Source organism: Acipenser ruthenus, chromosome 5, assembly GCF_902713425.1.
Source record: "Acipenser ruthenus chromosome 5, fAciRut3.2 maternal haplotype, whole genome shotgun sequence".
Lineage (NCBI taxonomy): Eukaryota > Metazoa > Chordata > Actinopteri > Acipenseriformes > Acipenseridae > Acipenser > Acipenser ruthenus.
Window position 1 is genome coordinate 4,440,087 of NC_081193.1, and position 19,074 is coordinate 4,459,160.

At 40.7% G+C, this 19,074-nt stretch overlaps 1 pseudogene; it reads right to left on the minus strand.

Annotated features, from left to right (window-relative positions):
• The window catches only part of LOC117403224 (mRNA-capping enzyme-like), a 124,170-nt pseudogene that overhangs the window by 71,979 nt on the left and 33,117 nt on the right, over positions 1-19,074 (minus strand).

The window sequence follows — 19,074 nt, forward strand, 5'->3', positions numbered from 1 at the left end:
ATGTGCCTAGTTTGAATTTTAAACTTCCACTCATAGCTCTAGGAGTGCCATTCATTTCTTGGACTAGATGGGAACTTTTCCAAATTGTCATTTGTGTGGTGACTCCTCCAATCTCCAATCACTACAGGCCTACAAGCCATGGGCATCTAACGGGCAACAAAACTCCAGAATCCATTCTCTAGGATGATCCATTGCTGCATGGCATGTTCCATGTCTTTTATCATGTATATGCAGAATCAAAATGAAACCATGAGAAGCCATAATACTCAATATGCTGTCTGAATCTTTATAACATCCCTCAGTTGGGTGAAACAGAAGAAATACAAACATTACCTGTAATATGGTTTCTTGGAAGGAAGATTAAATTCACACAAAGTGAACTCCCAGTCTCTGCTTGGGTCAGGAGAACAAACAGATCTCTAACCCAGAGATCATTGCAACATAGTCCTTTTTGGCACCAAAGTCTGTATCCTTCCCCCATAAAACCCTCCTCCAAATGAGCATTGTTGTCCAAAGTGGGGAAAGAGAGTAGGATATAGGTGAATGGAGTTCATAATCCTACGAAGAAACCATATTATAGGTAATCTTCGTATTCTTACCCCGTCTGTGGTAAGAGTGAACCATATCAAAGTATACTAGATAGTGGAAGGTTAAATGTTAGTAGAGGATGTCACAGATAACACTGAGTGAATGAAGTAGGTTGAGAGCAAGACACAGCTAAATTATAACGTTTAATAAAAGTCTCAAAGGACGTCCAAGTCGCAGCATTGCAGATGTCCTGTATTGGGACAGATTTTAGTGTTTCCCAAGTAGTAGCCACTCCTCTCACTGAGTGGGCTTTGATGGATACTGGGGCGGATTTCTTATCAAGATTGTTTGTTTAGAAACTAGTTTGCCCTGGGTTTGTTAGTTAAAGGAGATAAATAGTTGCCCTGATGGTCTAATACCACGGGTCCTGTGAATGTAAAAATGCAAAGCTCTCCGGACATCAATCAGCGAAGTCTGGCCTCTTCTTTAGATTTGTGAGGTTTTGGGTTGAAATCCAGAAACGTTATCACCTGTTCTAAATGAAACTCAGTTGCCACTTTTGGTAAAAACTGAAGGTTAAGTCTGCAGACGATCCTATCCTTAGTCTTATCCTAAGCCTGGAAATACAGAGCATCGATGACTAGGGCTTGAAGTTGACTTACTCTTCTTGCTGATGTTACAGCAACTAAAAATACTGTTTTCCATGCAAGAAACTTCTCACATGTGGCCATGAGTTTCCAAAGTACTAGGCTGAGGTTCCATTGCAGAACAGTGTGCTTTCTTCGGGGTCTTAGATGGTTAATCCTCCTAATAAATCTAGAGACCATAGGATGAGAAACTACCAGGTGACCTTACTAACCAGCAATATGAACCTTGATGGAGGAAAGCGAGAGACCCTTATGAAGCAGGTGACTGAGGTTGGAGAAAAAATTCAGAGAGACAGCTGTATGGTGCAGGGATTTTGAATTGCACCAGTGGACAAATTCTCTCCATGTGCCTGTATATGCCTGGAAAGTGGAAGGTTTCTTTGATGCAAAAAGGATGCTTACCACTTGCTCCGATGGTCTTTGTTTCTTTAACAGTTGCCATTCAACCTCCAGGCAGTTAGTTGTAATACTGACGGATTGAGGTGGAGCATCTTCTGATTGCTCTGGGACAGCAGATTGCGGCTCACTGGTAGGTGCAGGGGCCCGGCCTCGGCCACTTTCAGGATTTCTGAAAAACAAAATCTTTTGAGTCAGTAAGGGGCTATCAAGATGAGGCTGGCTTTGTCTCTCCTTACCTTCCTGAGTACTAATGGGATCAGTGGCAGGGGTGGGTATGCATACATTAGGCCTCTCAACCATGAAATGGACAGACCGTCTGTTGCCATGGCTGCTTCCTGCTGAAAACGGGAGCAGAAAAGTGGCCGCTGAGTGTTTTCTGTTGTTGCAAATAGGGCTACTTGTGGATGACCTAGTGTGTTGAATACCCAGTGTACTATATGAAATAAAATCCAGCGACAGGAAGCAAACCACAGTTCGCGGGGTATCAGCACCCCTGTCATAGACGTGAGGAGGACTTGCATGGATACAACTAGTGATGAACCTAATGATCCTTGCAAACCCGGTCAGATGAACAAGCGTAAGAGAGAAAAGAACCTCAACGGGCACAAGCCTGGAGTTAAATGGTCAAAACTGCATGGGACACAGCACGGATCTCTGTTTTGCGTTGGAAAGGTTAAGTGGAACAGCTGAAAAGAAGCTGGATAAATTTGGGGACATCATCTACGCATATGGAAGCAAGATGTTTGGAGTTGAACAAAGGAAGGAAAAAGTACAAACTATTCCTGGAAAGTCTAGACGGCAGCAGGAGATGGTACGCTTAGTTAGAGAAAGGAGGCAGCTGAGGAAGCAATGGAGAGAGCAGAACAAAGTCAGAAGGAGGGACTCAATCTGTTACAAAGGGTCATAAAAGATAAGCTTGCAACATTGCGCAGACCTGAGCGACTGAACAAACTTTTATAAAGATCCAGTCAAATTTGTAAACAAGTTATTCACCAGTGAGAAAAATGACACACTAAAATCATCTAAGTTTGAGCTGGAGAGATATTTGGATGAAACACATACAGATTCAAACAGGCAGGAGCCTATGTCAATTCCTTCAGAAATCCCACCTATCAATCCACCAGAATACCAAATGGAGGACTGTGCACCTAAGTGGAATGAAGTAGAGCAAGCTGTGAAAAAAGCAAGGGCATCATCATCTCCAGGGTCTAATGGAGTTTCCCTACAGAGTATACAAGAGTGCTTCTGGAGTTCTACGAATCCTCCCCTTTTTTTTGGCTTCTCTCGGCTCCTATCGGTCTCACTCGGCTATTGAATGGTTTTCTCGGCTTTTTCCGGAGAAAAAAAGACCTGTGTTTTACGTCTTTTTGATGATGTCAGACAGGGTCCGACATCGGACCGGAAAGGGAAAATTGTAATGTCGGACCTGGTCCGACATAGGACCGCAAAGGGTTAAACATAGAAGGCAAGATATTCTTCAGCATTATTGCTCAGAGATTGTCAACTTACCTATTAAAGAACTGCTTCATTGACACTTCAGTACCAAAAGCGAGCATTCCAGGTTTCCCAGGATGCTTAGAACACATCAGCGTGATCTGGCAACAAATTCAATCAGCTAAAAAGGAGAGGAAGGAGCTCCATGTGACACTCCTGGATTTGGCTAATGCATATGGTTCAGTGCCACATGAACTTCTTTAGGCAGCATTTGATTTTTTCACTGTGCCGATGACAATAACAAATTTAGTGAAAGCCTACTTTGGAGATTTGCATTTTGTTTATCAACTTCAGAATTCAGCACTACATGGCAATGCCTAGAAGTTGGAATAATGGCAGGATGCACCATTTCTCCACTGGCTTTTACAATGGCAATGGAAGTAATTACTAGGGCGTCAAAATGGGTAGTGGGAGGATGGCTTGGCTTCTGGAATGCGACTACCACCAACATGACAACCATGACTACAACAGTAGCCTGAACTAATCGGTTATTGGGCAAATTAACCAATAACATCAAATGGGCAAGAATGCAATTCAAGCCCACTAAATCAAGGAGCATCTCTATAATTAAAGGTAAAGTAGTAGATAAAATGTTCTACATTAATGGTGAGACAATACCAAGTGTCTGAGAAGCCAGTGAAAATTCTTGGGAGATGGTACGACGGGGGATCTAAAGGACACAGTTTGTGTGGGAGCAGCGGAACAAGCAGTGGAAGGGTTGAAGAGCATAGACAGCAGTGCTTTACCGGGCAAACTGAAGTGCTTTCAGTTTGGTCTACTGCCAAGGCTGCTGTGGCCACTGACTGTGTACGAGGTTTCTTTGACAACAGTTGAGAAGCTGGAAGCTTTAATCAGTTTATACATCAGGAAATGGTTGGGAGTTCCACGCTGCCTCAGCAGAGTGGGACTTTACAGTAAAGGAATATTGCAGCTGCCAGTCTCTGCACTAACCGAGGAGTTTAAGTGCGCCAAGGTCAGACGGAAATTACGTAGTAGATTCACGCGACTAACGCGCAAGGGAGGTAGCACCTGTGTTGAAAACTGGAAGAAAGTGGGCAGCAAAGAAAGCTGTGGAAGATGCAAAGGCTGCCCTTTGAATCTGTGATATTATGGGGCAAGTTCAATATGGAAGAGGGAGTCTTGGTCTCAGTTCAGCTCCGACTACATGGCACAAGGCAACCCCAGCTCAATGGAGGAAGCTGGTAGTCAACAAGGTGCAAAAGCAGGAGGAGAGGATGAGGTGTGTAAAAGCTGTTTCCCTGGCCAAGCAGGGAGAGTGTGGAACAACGCAAGATGGGCTGGCAAGACCTATGGACAATGGAACAGAGCAGGGTCAGTTTCCTCATCAGATCAACATATGATGTTCTCCCATCACCACAGAACCTAAACCTCTGGGTGGGTGAGGATCCCTCATGGCCTTTGTGTTCATCACCTGCAACATTAAAGCACATTTTGATAGGATGTAAGGTGGGTCTTAGCCAAGGACGGTTTACTTGGCGCATGACCAGGTGCTGCGTTGTTTGGCCTTAGCATTGGAAGACAAGCGTAACTTGGCGTAAGTTGCCACCACTTCCATCAAAGCATTACACACAAAATTCCTCCATTCAGGAGACAACCACCAAGAAAAGGTGTTAAAACCAATCCTCGCCCAGGACAACTGGAAGCTGCTAGAGACTGGAAAATGCTGGCAGATGTTGGTCACCGGCTTATTTTTCCACCTGAGATTGCCACCACTAACCTTCGACCAGACATTGTCTTGTGGTCTGGTTCATCTGCTAGAGTTAACAGGTCCATGGGACGATCCTGTGGATGAGGCGTATGAGAGGAAGAAACTTCAGTATGCTCAACTAGCTGCTGAAGCGGAACAGCAAGGGTCCAGGTTTACCCAATGGGGATGGGTTGTCGAGGATTTGTGGCACACTCTACAACCCACTTTCTCAGAGATGTCGGGTTCAGTGGCCAAGAGTTGCGTCGCACAGTGGAGAACTTATCTGAAGCAGCAGAAAGGAGCAACAACTGGCTGTGGTTGAGACGGAAAGATTCTGGCTGGGGATCTCAAGCACAAATGAAAGAAAGAAACGCTGCTGTACAGGTAAGTAAGCTGGGCTGAGTTGAGTGGGGGACGGAGGGGGGTGATGCTGGGACGCCAGAATCACTGTCGAGCCCTCTTGAGGTGTCGTGGGCTAGTCGACGAAACACAGAGGACGGAAGGTGCCCACTTGAAGACCCCAGAGATATACCCTACTTGGCTCAATCCAGACGGTTGTCATGCTAATGTGCTGGAGAGACTACACTGTGGTTGATCCCCGGAGCCAGCATCGCAGCCGTTGTGTGTGCTGATGCGCTGGGGAGGCAAAATAAGCTGATCCCTGGAGCCAGCATTACACTTCAGCCATCAACACCAGGCAGAAGGATATCTGCATCATCAGATGGAAAGAAACACAAATGGATGGAGATGCAGATGGATCACATTAGTTTACTGTAAAGCTACATCTTAGTTGGCGCTTATCTTGGCGACAGCCGAGTTCAAATCAGCATGAAGTTTTAACATCTACTCTCATGTAATGGAAATCTTTTATCTGGGCAGATCTGCCACTCGTGGGGGGTCCTCTCTCTGTTCTGCGATGCTGCTTTCAGATCCGGGTACATAGGTTGCCTGTGTTCTGCGCCAATTCCAGATCTTCATGGATAGGAGGCAAAGCTCCCAAGACCTTGTATCCCCCCTGGTGAGCGATACATTTTACCACTGTGGTGGTGTCGGTAAAACACTGTTATTGCCCTTCCTCTTAAAACTGGGCTTAAGTGTCTCAGTGCTTGTGGCAAAGTGGTTGAAGTGACGTCACGGACCAGGAAGGAGCAACACAAAAACAAAGGAAGCAAAGGTGGGTACAGGAACGAGACGCGTTTGCGCTCAGCTTTTAATAATAAATCAAATAATAAACAAAACACTTACACAAAACAAAAGGGCTTGATGGCCAAAATAAACTAACAAACAAACACCGTGTGGTACAGCGGTAACAGTTGCTTCGGGTGTATTCTCTCACTCTATAGTACTCCCGTCTCTGGCTCAAAGGAAAATGCCCCGATTAGCCTGGAGCGGGTTCCTTTAAGCTGTGGCTGGAGCCTTAATTAATTATCAATAAAACAATTACCTTGTTGAGGCTCCAGCCACATTCTCACAGGTTTTTAAATTAAAAACAAACAATAAAAACATGGCTTTCCCACTGTCCCAAATATAATAATAATAATAATAATAATAATAATAATAATAATAATAATAATAATAATCCTACAAAACATTCAAATAATACAGTGCTAAAAAGATTGCCAGTTCAGATGATTTATGTGGAGGTGTCTTTGTATTGGTGTCCAGGTGCCTTGAACCTAAGCCTCTGCCAAGTGTGCTCCCCACCCTATTAGGGAGGCGTCTGTGTGTAGACAAAGTGTAGGGGGATTTGCAGATAGTGGCTGGGTGAAAGCTGCCACCAACTGCTTTCTGTTGCATCCCCCGGGGGGACCTTGATGTGAAGCGAATCTGGAAGCGAGGGGTTTCATGAAGAAAGGAGACATCTTTGAGTAACCCTCATGTGTAACATTGTATCCCTCACCAGGGAAACTGCTGCTGCCATGTGTTCTAGAAACTGCTGGAACAGCAATGCTGTTAGTCTTGCTCCTATTTTGGAAGTTACTTGCCAGTTGATGAATTGTGGTCACCCTCTCCTCTGTAAGGTACACTCTTTCTGTTAGTGTATTGAACTGGGCCCCCAGGAAAACAAGGGATTGAGCTCGGGCGAGTGATGAGTTTCTTGATTGACCAATAGGCTCAGCAACCAATCGCCTAGATAGGGAAAGATGCGTATGCCCACACCTCTGAGATGCGCTGCTACCTCAGCCATCACCTTGGTGAATACCCTGGGGGCTGTGGAAATCCAGAAAGGAAGCACTAGGAGCTGGTACTGACAGTCCTGGATGGAGAAACGGAGATAACTCCTGCAGTTGTTGGGTATGAAAGTAGGCATCCTTTAAATCTATGCAACTCAACCAGTCAACCTTGGTAATGGTGCTTTCTGATAGGATGTATTTGTTCAGACCCCTGAGGTCTAAAATAGGTCTGAATTTCCCCTTATTTTTCTGAATTAAAAGTATTTTGAGTAATGACCCTGCCTTTGAGAAGATGAGGGGACCTGTTCTATGGTACGGGAAAGGAGCATGGACTTGACTTCTTGTTGAAGAAGTTTCCTTGTGGATGTGACCAGTCCATCAGTGTCCTGACTATGCCTGTTACTGGAGGATGAGATTGGAATGTTACTTTGTAAACATATTGTATGAGCCCCAGGACCCAGGGATTGGATGTTATGTTCTGTCAGTTTGTTATGTCAACATTTTCGCACTTGCTCTTTATATATTGTAACGGCCCGGCACTCACTCGGGTTCGTTGCCCCTTTAAAATCACGACCCAGGACACAAGAAATTGAGTTTTTCAGCGCTGTCGCGCTAATTTTTTAATAAACACACAAAAATTAAACAAAACGAAACAAAACACCTAGCTCCGTTTTGAGCACTAACTAAACGTTTCATGCAGGTCCCTGACTAGCTCGCAGGACGGCTAAGCCGTCATAAAAACCTAAACCTACACACACAGGTTTCACAGCACTTACACTTACACTGCTCGGAAGCAGAGCACCTCATCTGCCTCCTTCTACTCAGCAGCCACGTACAGCCAAGCTGCACGTCTTATATACCCTGCACCTGACATTAATTTACAATACATTTCAGTTGCGGGTGATAATTAAACAATAAACAAATTAACAAAATAATAAAACAATTAAACAAAATGTGCTCATGTTTTCTTCAGGGAGGACACTAACCCCCTCCCTGATGTGTTACAATATATATATATATATATCCCTGTCTGATTTTCTGCATTTTTGCACATTTTTCACATTGTATTTGGTCAGATTTTTTTGTGGGTTGTAGTAGTATATAGAGGAAGTCTGAGAGAAAAAAAATGACACCAAAGTTTGATGCTTCTTTCATTTGTTTGGTGTGCAAGGTAATCAAACATGCAGTGTAGCTTTGGCTGTGTGTTTAGGGTCATTGTCCTACTGGAAGGTGAACCTCCGCCCCAGTCCCAGGTCTCTTGCAGACTGAAACAGGTTTTCCTCTAGAATTTCCTTGTATTTGGCTCCATCCATCTTGCCCTCAATCCTGACCAGTTTCCCAATCCCTGCCAATGAAAAGCATCCCCATAACATGATGCTGCCACCACCATGCTTCACCGTGGGGATGGTGTTCTCAGGGTGATGAGCAGTGTTGGCTTTGCGCCACACATAGCGTTTTATGCTAAGGCCAAAAAGTTAAATTTTGGTCTCATCAGACCACAGAACCTTTTTCCACATGTTTGCTGTGTCTCCCACATGCCTTTTGGCAAAATCCAAACGGGATTTGATATGGGTTTTTTTCACCAATGGCTTTCTTCTCGCCACTCTTCCATAAAGCCCAGCTTTGTGGAGCGTCCGGGTTATTGTTGTCCCATGGACGGTTTCTCCCATCTCAGCTGTGGATCTCTCCAGCTCCTTCAGAGTTACCATTGGCCTCTTGGTTGCTTCTCTGACTAATGCCCTCCTTACCTGGTCACTGAGTTTTGGTGGATGGCCTTCTCTAGGCAGAGTCGCAGTTGTGCCATATTTTTTCCATTTTTTAATAATGGATTTAACGGTACTCCGGGGGATGTTCAAAGTTTTTATATGATATTTTTTTATAACCCCACCCTGATTGGTGCTTCTCCAGAACTTTATCCCAGACTTGTTTTGATAGCTCCTTGGTCTTCATGATGCTGTTTGTTTAGATATGCTCTCTAACAAACTCTGGGGCCTTCCAGAAACAGGTGTATTTAATCTGAGATCATGTGACACTTTAATAGCACACAGTTGGACTCCATTCAACTAATTATGTGACTTCTGAAGGCAATTGGTTGCACCAGAGATTATTTAGGGGTGTCACAGCAATGGGGGTGAATACTTATGCAATCAAGACTTTTCAGTTTTTTATTTGTAAATAATTTTGAAAAATATGTAGATTTTGTTCCCCACTTCGACATTATGGACTATTTTGTGTAGATCAGTGACAAAAAATCCTAATTAAATCCATTTTAATTCCAGGTTGTAACACTACAACATGTGGAAAAGTCCAAGGGGGGTGAATACTTATGCAAGGCACTGTATATACTCTAAGCACACTCTTAAACCCAGGGGAGACGTTTAAGGAGAACAGAGATGTTCATAACTCCTGTAAGTGGTTTTGTTCATGCACTGGGCATGCTATATGTCCAGACAACTTTTTAATAATCAAGAAAATGACACAGACTCATTTAATTTGAAGTTTTAACGAATCAGAGCAGTAGTAGTGCTCTTTTCGATTTATTAAATGCTTTAAAATTGATCAAGTGGTTGCAAGCCACTTTGGATCCCTGCTAATAGGCAGCCTGGGCGTTTCCAGTTCCTTTACAGGCTTAATTATTATTATTATTATTTATTTCTTAGCAGACGCCCTTATCCAGGGCGACTTACAATCAATAGCATTAGTACTTCAATACAGTAATACAGTTATCATATGCTTAGCCTTCAGGCTATAAAATTCAAAAAGCTAATGCGCCCACCGCTACGTTTTAGAACATTCAATATATCATTCTCAACAGCTAAAATATAAATCCTATATCTTATAGCAATGCATCAATATAAAAGAGATATTAAATTCAAATATATGCTTACCTTCCAGTATATGGAAGTGTAGTGTAGGATATACTGAAAAATAAGAACTGTCTTCAAAAGGCAGAGACTTCGACCAAACAGCAATCAGTTTTTCAGAGATCCTCAGAGCATGGACCACACAACTTGTAGTTAGCAAGTCGAGCGATATTGAATGGGGTCTTGCTCTGGGCTTATATAGGATTTTATCTCTCTTGAATACATCAGAAGTCCCAGGTAAATCTAATCATCACTTGGCCTTGACATTTCTGATCTTTAAGTTAATGATACATTCTAGAAGGATCTGGTCAACTCCTTTTTCAAAACTGATTAAATATAACTTCTTGCCAAAAAATATTGGAAAATGATTTCATTTCTCTTTTTCCAACTCCTCCTTTTTCTAAAAAGTCAGCTGGACCAAAGTTCACATAATCCTTGCTATAATATAATACAAGTATATGTGTATATATGAGAGATGTTTTTAATATGTAACACCAGCTCTGTTTGATTATATTAAGCTGGATCAAAAATATATGTCTCTCTTAGCCACATATTATGTTACCTTTTCAGTGTGTTGTGTGGCGGAGTGTCCCTCCCCTATATATTTCTTTATTATTATTTGTATTTTTGTTTGCGGCGCAGTTCAAAGCGCCGCGTATTTATTGTTGTTTTTATATTTAAAATGCGTGGCTGATCAGCTACTAATTATTTAACTAGCTGATAGTCATGCATCCTTACTAAACTCGTGCAGACTGTAGCCGAGGGGTAATAAGATAATTAACAGCTAGTTAACCCCTCGGCCAGAGTATAAGAACCTGCAGCTGTCCGTGCTGCGAGGAGAGAGTGTACAGAGGAGAGTACGGGAAGCGGAGAGAGCGAGGAGAATAAGATAAACAACTGCTAAGTATCGTGCTGGTGCTAAAACCAGCACGCTTATTTGTTTGGCCAACGTGCCCTTTTGTTTTGTGTTGTTTGTTTAAATCTTTTGTTTTGTTTATTTATTTCATAAAATCAGCTGAATGCCGTAGCGTTCAGCTTCACCTGCCCATCCACTGTTTTGGTTCTGTTACTTCCTGGTCCGTGACGTCACCACACCTCACCACTGCAAGCCATCCTGCCACAGTTGTCAATGGGCCAGTTTAACTTTATATACAAATGTGTGTTAACAAAGTATGGGACAAAGACTGTGGAATGCTCCCTTCCACTACAAGGTTTTCTTATTATAGAACGACCTTGGATTCAAAACTGCGGACTACAAGTAAATCTCACTTTGACTGCCAGAAAGAACCTTCCATATCTAGCACTGCTCTGCTTGCAAGCAGATAAGGGCAAGGCTATTTTTCTGTAGATTTATTTAGTAAAACCTTTATATAAACTAAACACATATTCTTTAATTTAATGGATATTGTAATGTCTAAAATGTTTTTTGTTTAGTTGGAGAAACTGAACTAATTCTTCAATTGATTAAATTAAATGCTCGCTCCTGCTTTTACAGTCTATTTGTATTACTGTAGAGCCTTAACAAGCAAAAACACTTGTTAGTTTAAATAGTATGTTTCTGATTAGATCAAAATACTTTGAACATATTTCTCTTCAGAGAGTTTTGTCACTATTATTAGATCAGAATACTTTATTTAAAACCTCTATGCTTAGTAACAACATGATAAAATAAAATCAAATAGGTCTTTTTAGTTTCAAATATCGTTCTGTCTAAAAAGGGTTTTGCAATACCTAGCCTCCGTGTTTAGTTCCCCCAGATGTCTGCTTCTTTCAAGGTTACAGGCTTCCACGAGTGTATGTGCACTAATAACAAAGGCACATTGACCAGCTTTTTTTCTAACACTTGTTCAGTTTTCTTAGTTCAAATCATTGTAACCTGTTCAGAATTTGCTGCAATTTTATTTATGCTGGTTTTATATTCTTTAGAACACAGTACAATTATTACAATATTCTGACAGTGTCAGTTAGTACTGAACTTCTTTCGTTTTTAACTGTAATATGTTCTTTCAACAATAATAATGTTGTATTTGTATTTTATAACATGTATTTCTAATTCAGTTACTTCAGTATAACAGTTGCTCAAATTATTTTTCAAATTATTGTAACTAGAAATATACAGAGGGAGAAAGCCTATTACTGCCCTAACATTTATTGATATGAAAGACTGACTCTGACATGCATCAAGGAACCCTGTGACATTTCACACACATGTCCACAGTAAAACCAGTCTGTAAAGTGTGCCAGTCACGGGATATTTTTTTATTGCTTCAGTTCCTTGTGAGAATTTTAATGATCATCAATTTAAATCAAAGTACTCTAATTACCAACTTTATTCCGCCCAAACACAAAGATCTGAGGATGTAGCTTCTATATCTGATCTCAAATAAATGTGACTAAATTAGACCTTTTGTTTAACATTCTTAACATGACAGCTCTTTACTTGTTTAGAACTTTAAAATCATGAGATCCTATTTCAAAAAGGAAGCATTTGGATAATAGTTTCAAATGGAGCCTAAATGTCTGCATCATAACATCACCCCTAATCTTCCATAGTTGCACACACAATCATCCCCAGAAAAAATTCAGTTGTAGTAGCTTTGTCAACATTCAGGAAAGTAATGCGTCCAAAGTTAGATAAGGGTTAAATATAGCATTTACAGGATAGAAAAAAGTAATATTTCATTTTGACATTGAAATGAATCTCTTGTGGTCTGTGAGTCATCATGAATGCAGGGATATAAGTCAATTTCATACCAACTTCTAGGTGTATATTTTAAAGAAATGATGCATAGAAAGCGTATGCATTTTTCTGTTTTGTTTGGACAACATGCAGTTAGACCACCTGTCTTTCAGTATTAAAAATGCATTTTAATTATCTTTTTTGATGCATGAATGTTTTTTTCTGACGCTGAAAGGTTCCTTTGTTGTGTCAAGTTGTCCATTCTTCATTTTCTGTAGCCTTGGAAAGATGATTTCCTTTTCTATACAAATTAGTCAAATAATGAAATCACACTGACCAACAGGCTGACCCTACAAAGAAAAACAACTTCCAGAATATGAAATACATTTAAAAGATATACAATACCCTGCAACACGTATTGAAAGCCTATTCAAGCAACTTCATTATATTATATGTGTTGCACAAGCCATTAAATATGTAGGGGCCTTCTGTCCCCTGACTAGACTGATGCTCATGCTGTGTGGTTCAGCGCTGACAGATGTGAAACCACTGGCATATTGGAGGAGAAACTATTTTTGAAGATGAAGATCCAGTTCCTATGGAAAACAATGTCACTAAAACATGTAGAAACTGTTTTAAAATATTTGTATTTTATTGTTAGGTACAGTACTGCAAGAAACAAAAAAAAGCAATGCTCCACCCGCTGAATGATCTACCGATAAATTATACTACTGATAATATGATTTTATCCATTCATGCAACCTTTTTTGCAGGCTATGAAATCCTTTGCTTTTGGCATATGTAACAGGAACATTTGAAATCCTTTTTTAAAATGTTTGGAACAAGGAGTTTGCTGATAGATTTAATGGTCTAATCTGAAGTATCCTAAATGAATTCCAATTGGCATGCAATCCACAATACACAGCAGACGAGTCACAAACACTGCTCAAACACAGTCAGTGACTTGGAACGACACCGCTGTGTTTGCACAACAGGGCTCCACCAGCTGATGCTTCCTGCCTTGCCATTTCTGAGATCCACAAACACAGCCTGCTGCCCAGCACCAAACAGACTGATGTGACCTTCATGAAGACTGGAGGGACTCCAGATAAACACAAGCTAAAGGGCACTTCCTTGTCACTCCACCTTCCAAGGGAACCAACTTCTTCAGAATTATTATTGAACTGTTTTAGGATCAGAGGAGTATAACGCATACGGGATGATGATATGTAACACTCCAGAGCGATCCTGGACAGGTGCCGAATCGATAGGACTTTGGAAGCAAGAGGCCTTAACAGAATAATAGGCTACAACCATCTTTGCCACATCTAGCCATCCCAGCATTGACATTAGTGACAGGAAATGATTAGATGCCATTTTGTGGAGCACACATGTTGCAATGATCTCCTAATAAAGAACATAAAGAGCAATGCAAAGAGTCTAGAAGGGTGCTTGATGTTTGTAAAGCTTTAAAAGGTTTGCAGAATTAAATCACTGGTTGAGATACTTACTATGGTTTTGATTAAATTTTTATGTATATACTTATAACATTTCATATACAAAATAATCATAATTACACACTGTGACGAAGTGCCCACCCCTGTGTGTATTTTGTGTGTTATGTGTTGTATGTTGCGTGCGTGTGTTAATGTTGGTGTATAGTCATTGGTACACGGGATATAAACGGGTCTGTGTTTCACGTGTATTTAAAAGGTATAACTGTATTTAGGCACGGGATTGCACATCACTGCACGTGCATTTAAAGTAAGTAATATGCGCGCACGAGGTTGCACATAATTAATTCACGTGCTGGGATTCAAGTGAATAATTAATTAGTAATTGAATCGCAGCACAACAGTATAAATAGATGCACGTTTCATTCACTCGGGGTTGGGTGTTCGAGAGTGGAGAACGGGAGAGAGAGGAGTAAAAGAAAAGTAAATATAAGTAAATAATAAGTGTTTATAGACTCACCGTGTTTGTTTGTGTGTCTGTCCGTGCACCGTTTGTAGTGTTAGTCCGTTTTTGTTTGTCTATTTATTTTGGCGCAAGTGCCGTGTCCTGTTTTGTGTTTAAAACCTTTTATTTTCTGTTCTGTTTATTTATTAAATGCTGAGCGAAAGCATTCGCTCAGCTCCACCAAACTACCTCTCGTTTTGTTTATTTATTTCCTGCTTCTGGTCTGGCACCACCCACTCCGGCCATCTTTGTGACACACACACACACACACAATATATTATATAGGGACAATTTATTTTAAAATGTAGATAAGCTATACCGATTATACCAACCCCACTTATTCACTGTATTAAAATGCATTAACTCTTTCTGCCCCAACTTACTTTACAGAAAGACTGATAAATGTATTAAATACACTCAAAAATAAATAACAATGTGTACAGCTATAGATATTAAATCTAGTAGTTTACAGGTGTGCTGATCTTACCTATGCTTGTATACAGGTCTGCGGTGTTGAATGAGTTAAAAGATTCATGTAAATACAAAAATCAACCTGTCTGGTCCCTGTATATTAAGGATTGTGGATGTTGAAGGCATTGCTCATGGGCTTCATTCACTGTGCAACCTGTGATTTAATTAACAAATGCTGATGGATGGTTTTAAAAGTCCAATGGGGTAACCAATAATAACCTTTTCTACAGACTATCTAAATGTGCTGGCAACTGGTAGCCATGGCAACATGTTTAATAACTTAATCTAAAAACATATTTAATGTGCAACATCACAGTAGTTCAAAGCAGTACAAAATGTACAAGCATATTTTATGCAGAAATATGTTATGCATGGTTTCCATGGTAGCCACGCTGTAGAACTAGAACCTGCTGTTTTACTCATGTCAGGCTTGTTCACAATGCTGTGAACAAAGGGAATGGCTCGATGGGCTTTATTTTTAATTTATTAGGTTTGGTTTTCTGCTCACAGCATTGACCAAACTGTTTTCGAAAAGGTTTAGCACGGTATCTGTTTACTCAGTTTTGATCTCCACCACTTCTAACTTCAGAACAAATCAACTCCAAATACCTGTGTGGGCGGCCTTAAGGTTTTGAGAATAGGGTCCAGTGTTTCAAATTTCTATAGTACAACCAATAGTTCCATATAAAGCACTGCCTGCCTAAACAGTCAATGCCTAACATTATGATCTAAAACTTAGGGGCGTTCATTAGCTAACCTTAGATAACCATCTGGAATCATTCGTAATGAGTGACATGGTCATCTAAGGACTGCAGTGACAACATCATCATTAATACCCAATCCACTGCCTATAGAGGCCGATCAATAATCCTTTATTTCCATCTCTGACTCAAGACACTTGAATTTTAAGAGCTAGTAATAATCTGACAAAGTCATTGCACATTGCATTCGTCTTGGTTCACCATCATCTGACCCATTGATTAAAACAATAAATTATGATTATTTACTTTTTATTCATTAATATATATATATTTTTTTTATTATTACACTGTGACATTTCTAATTCTCTCTGGTCCACCCCACTGGTTTATACTCTTTGAAGACCAGATTAAATAGTTCTTTCACAGGGTATTGCTGGCAGCTGTTCTTTACTGTCTTCTGCCTTGGTGCTTTTGTCTGCCACAGCCTTGGAAGCAGTTCTTGCTGAAAGTTTCTCTACTACACTGTAAGGTTTCGTATTCACAGGCCGTGTTATAATGACATAAACAGTGGAAAGGCCAACATGTCACAGTAGTGTAAATTACAACAGATGTTGCGTTCCATAATCTTATTGCACAAGAGCCCACTTTAAAAGATTTCGATCCGCTACGCATTTACAAAAAGGACTTGTGTGTCTTTTTGATGATGCACTGTCTTTTCGAGCCAATAATCAGATTCCTAGAAAATAAATGCAACGACAACACAGGCTGGTGGCGCATTGTGGGCGAAGCGAGCTGGTGTTTGTTTTCATTTCACTTCTTGAATGTGGGATGTGTCATATGCATAAATGATAGTGAGGTTGGTGTGCTGTTATTTATTCAACTTAAAAATCCCCATGTCACTTCAGGTAGAGCAAAATTCCTTTTGGGAACTATGGAACAAGTTAAACACATCAAAAATGAATCACGAATTGGCAATCAAAAATGGAAACATTTGGAAAAATTACTTTGATAAACTTTATCAAGAATTAGATGAAAATTAATTAAATCCAGACCAAAATTCTATTTAAAAAAAAACTAAATGAATTGGGAACCATAATCAAGGACAATCAGAACCCACTGGACTACCCAATAACGGGACCAGAGCTAAAGGAAAAGCTCCAAGCCCTCAAACCCAGGAAAGCCTGCAGGCCTGACAGCATCATCAATGAGATGCTGAAACACAGCAGCCCCAGGATGCAGGAGGCCCTGCTCAAAGTATTCAACCTCATCCTGGCTGCGGGCTGTTTCCCTGACATCTGGAACCAAGGGCTAATAACACCAATCCATAAAAGTGGAGACAAATTTGACCCCAATAATTACAGAGGCATTTGTGTGAGCAGTAATCTGAGGAAGGTATTCTGCAGTATCATTAACGCCCGGATGCTGGCCTTCCTTACCGAACAAAATGTCTTGAGTAAGAGTCAAATTGGATTTTTACCAAATTACCGCACCTCTGACCATGTTTACACCCTACACACCCTAATCAACAAACATGTCCACCAAAAAAATAAAGGGAAAATGTTTGCTTGTTTTATAGATTTAAAAAAAACATTCGATTCAATTTGGCATCCAGGTCTATTCCTTAGAATTCTTGAAAGCGGTGTAGGGGGTAAAGTTTATGACATCATTAAGTCAATGTACACAGAGAGTAAGTGTGGTGTGAAATTGGAAACCAAAAAACAGGGTTTTTCACCCAAGGGCGTGGAGTGAGACAGGGTTGCATTCTGAGTCCAACACTGTTCAACATCTACGTCAACGAGTTGGCTATGGTGTTGGAGCATTCTGCAGCCCCTGGCCTCACTCTACATGACAAATAAATCAAATTCCTGGTCTATGCAGATGACCTGGTCCTGCTGTCACCCACAGAGCAGGGTCTGAAGCAGAGCCTGGCACTGCTAGAGCAGTACTGTCAGAAATGGGCACTGACAGTAAACCTGGAAATACCAGAGATATGGTATTCCAGAAGAAAGCCAGATCTCAGGGAAACAGGTACCACTTCACCCTGAGGAACAACACCCTGGAGCACAGCACCAGCTACAATTACCTGGGTCTAAAAATCAGTGCATCTGGGAATTTCAACCTGGCTATAAATGCATTAAAAGATAAAGCGCGCAGGACTTTTTATGCCATAAAAAATTGGCTATACAAAATTAAACCACCAATAAAAATCTGGCTACAAATTTTCGACAACATAATAAAGCCAATCCTTCTGTATGGTAGTGAAGTATGGGGTCCCCCTATGAACCACGTCTATAACAAATGGGATCAAAGCCCCATAGAAATTTTCCATCTGGAATTTTGTAAACACCTTCTGCAGGTTCACAGGAGTGCAGCCAACAGCGCTTACAGGGCCGAACTAGGTCGGATCCCCTTACTCCCCTTACTGCCACAGCCAGAGAGACAGAGCGACAGAGAGACAGACCCAGGTGTAAACACCCTGGAGCACGGGGACCAGGCACTCATGTGCACCCATGTCCACTGTAAATAATTTGTAATAATGTTCATTGTTGAATTGCTTTGGCAAAACTCAATTTCATTTTGTCATGCCAATAAAGCATTTTTGGAATTTGAATTTGAATTGAGAGATAGAGGGGGGGGGGGGGGAGGGAGAGAACACAAGACCATTGAGACAATAACTGTATCCTACTGTACTGCAGTGGTTAGATCAGGAAGACATTATTTTCCCCCCAAAATAGAGATCCTGTTGTGTTTAAATAAAGAAAAAGAAAAGAAAAGAAAAGCTTATTTCACAAAACAGCCCAACTTCCTCTGAGCAACCCTGTAATCTAGAAACTATATTCTGCGTCACTTTAATTTCAGCTGTATGAAAACACTGTTAGGGGGCTGTCACATCTTCCCTGCAGGAATCAGCAGTCTTTAATGTTTCATTAAAATGGGAATAGAGCCTAGCACAAAGACTAAGATATGCAATTTTAGACATCATTCAGTGGAACATTAAACCGCTACAGTCAGACTTTATCATTTTCCCAAGCTGCAAATACAGACAATTATGAATTCCTCAAAAAAGAAAGGTTTAAGTTTGGTCTATCACTCTTCTAAACAGAAAGACATTGGTCAAAATGAAGTATTAAAACTAAAAAGGCACTTATCTGAATGTTAAATCTCAGCTAATTTAGCAGCATATCATTTTTTCTAGACTCAAAATGTAGCCTTTGTTGTATTTCGGTGCTGAAATCTTGTGCAAATAATGGGCTGTTTAATTACTGGTAACTATTTTAAAAATAATTAAGAAAAATAGAAGATTGTATGCATTTGCAGTCTTGTTATATAAAAAAATATGTGGCTAAATACAAAGTAAAGCTTTTGCCAACAGCAGCAACATATATCAAGAGTACCCCAAATGGACAAACCAGTATCTCTAGTCCCTAATAGAAATGCCATTATCAATG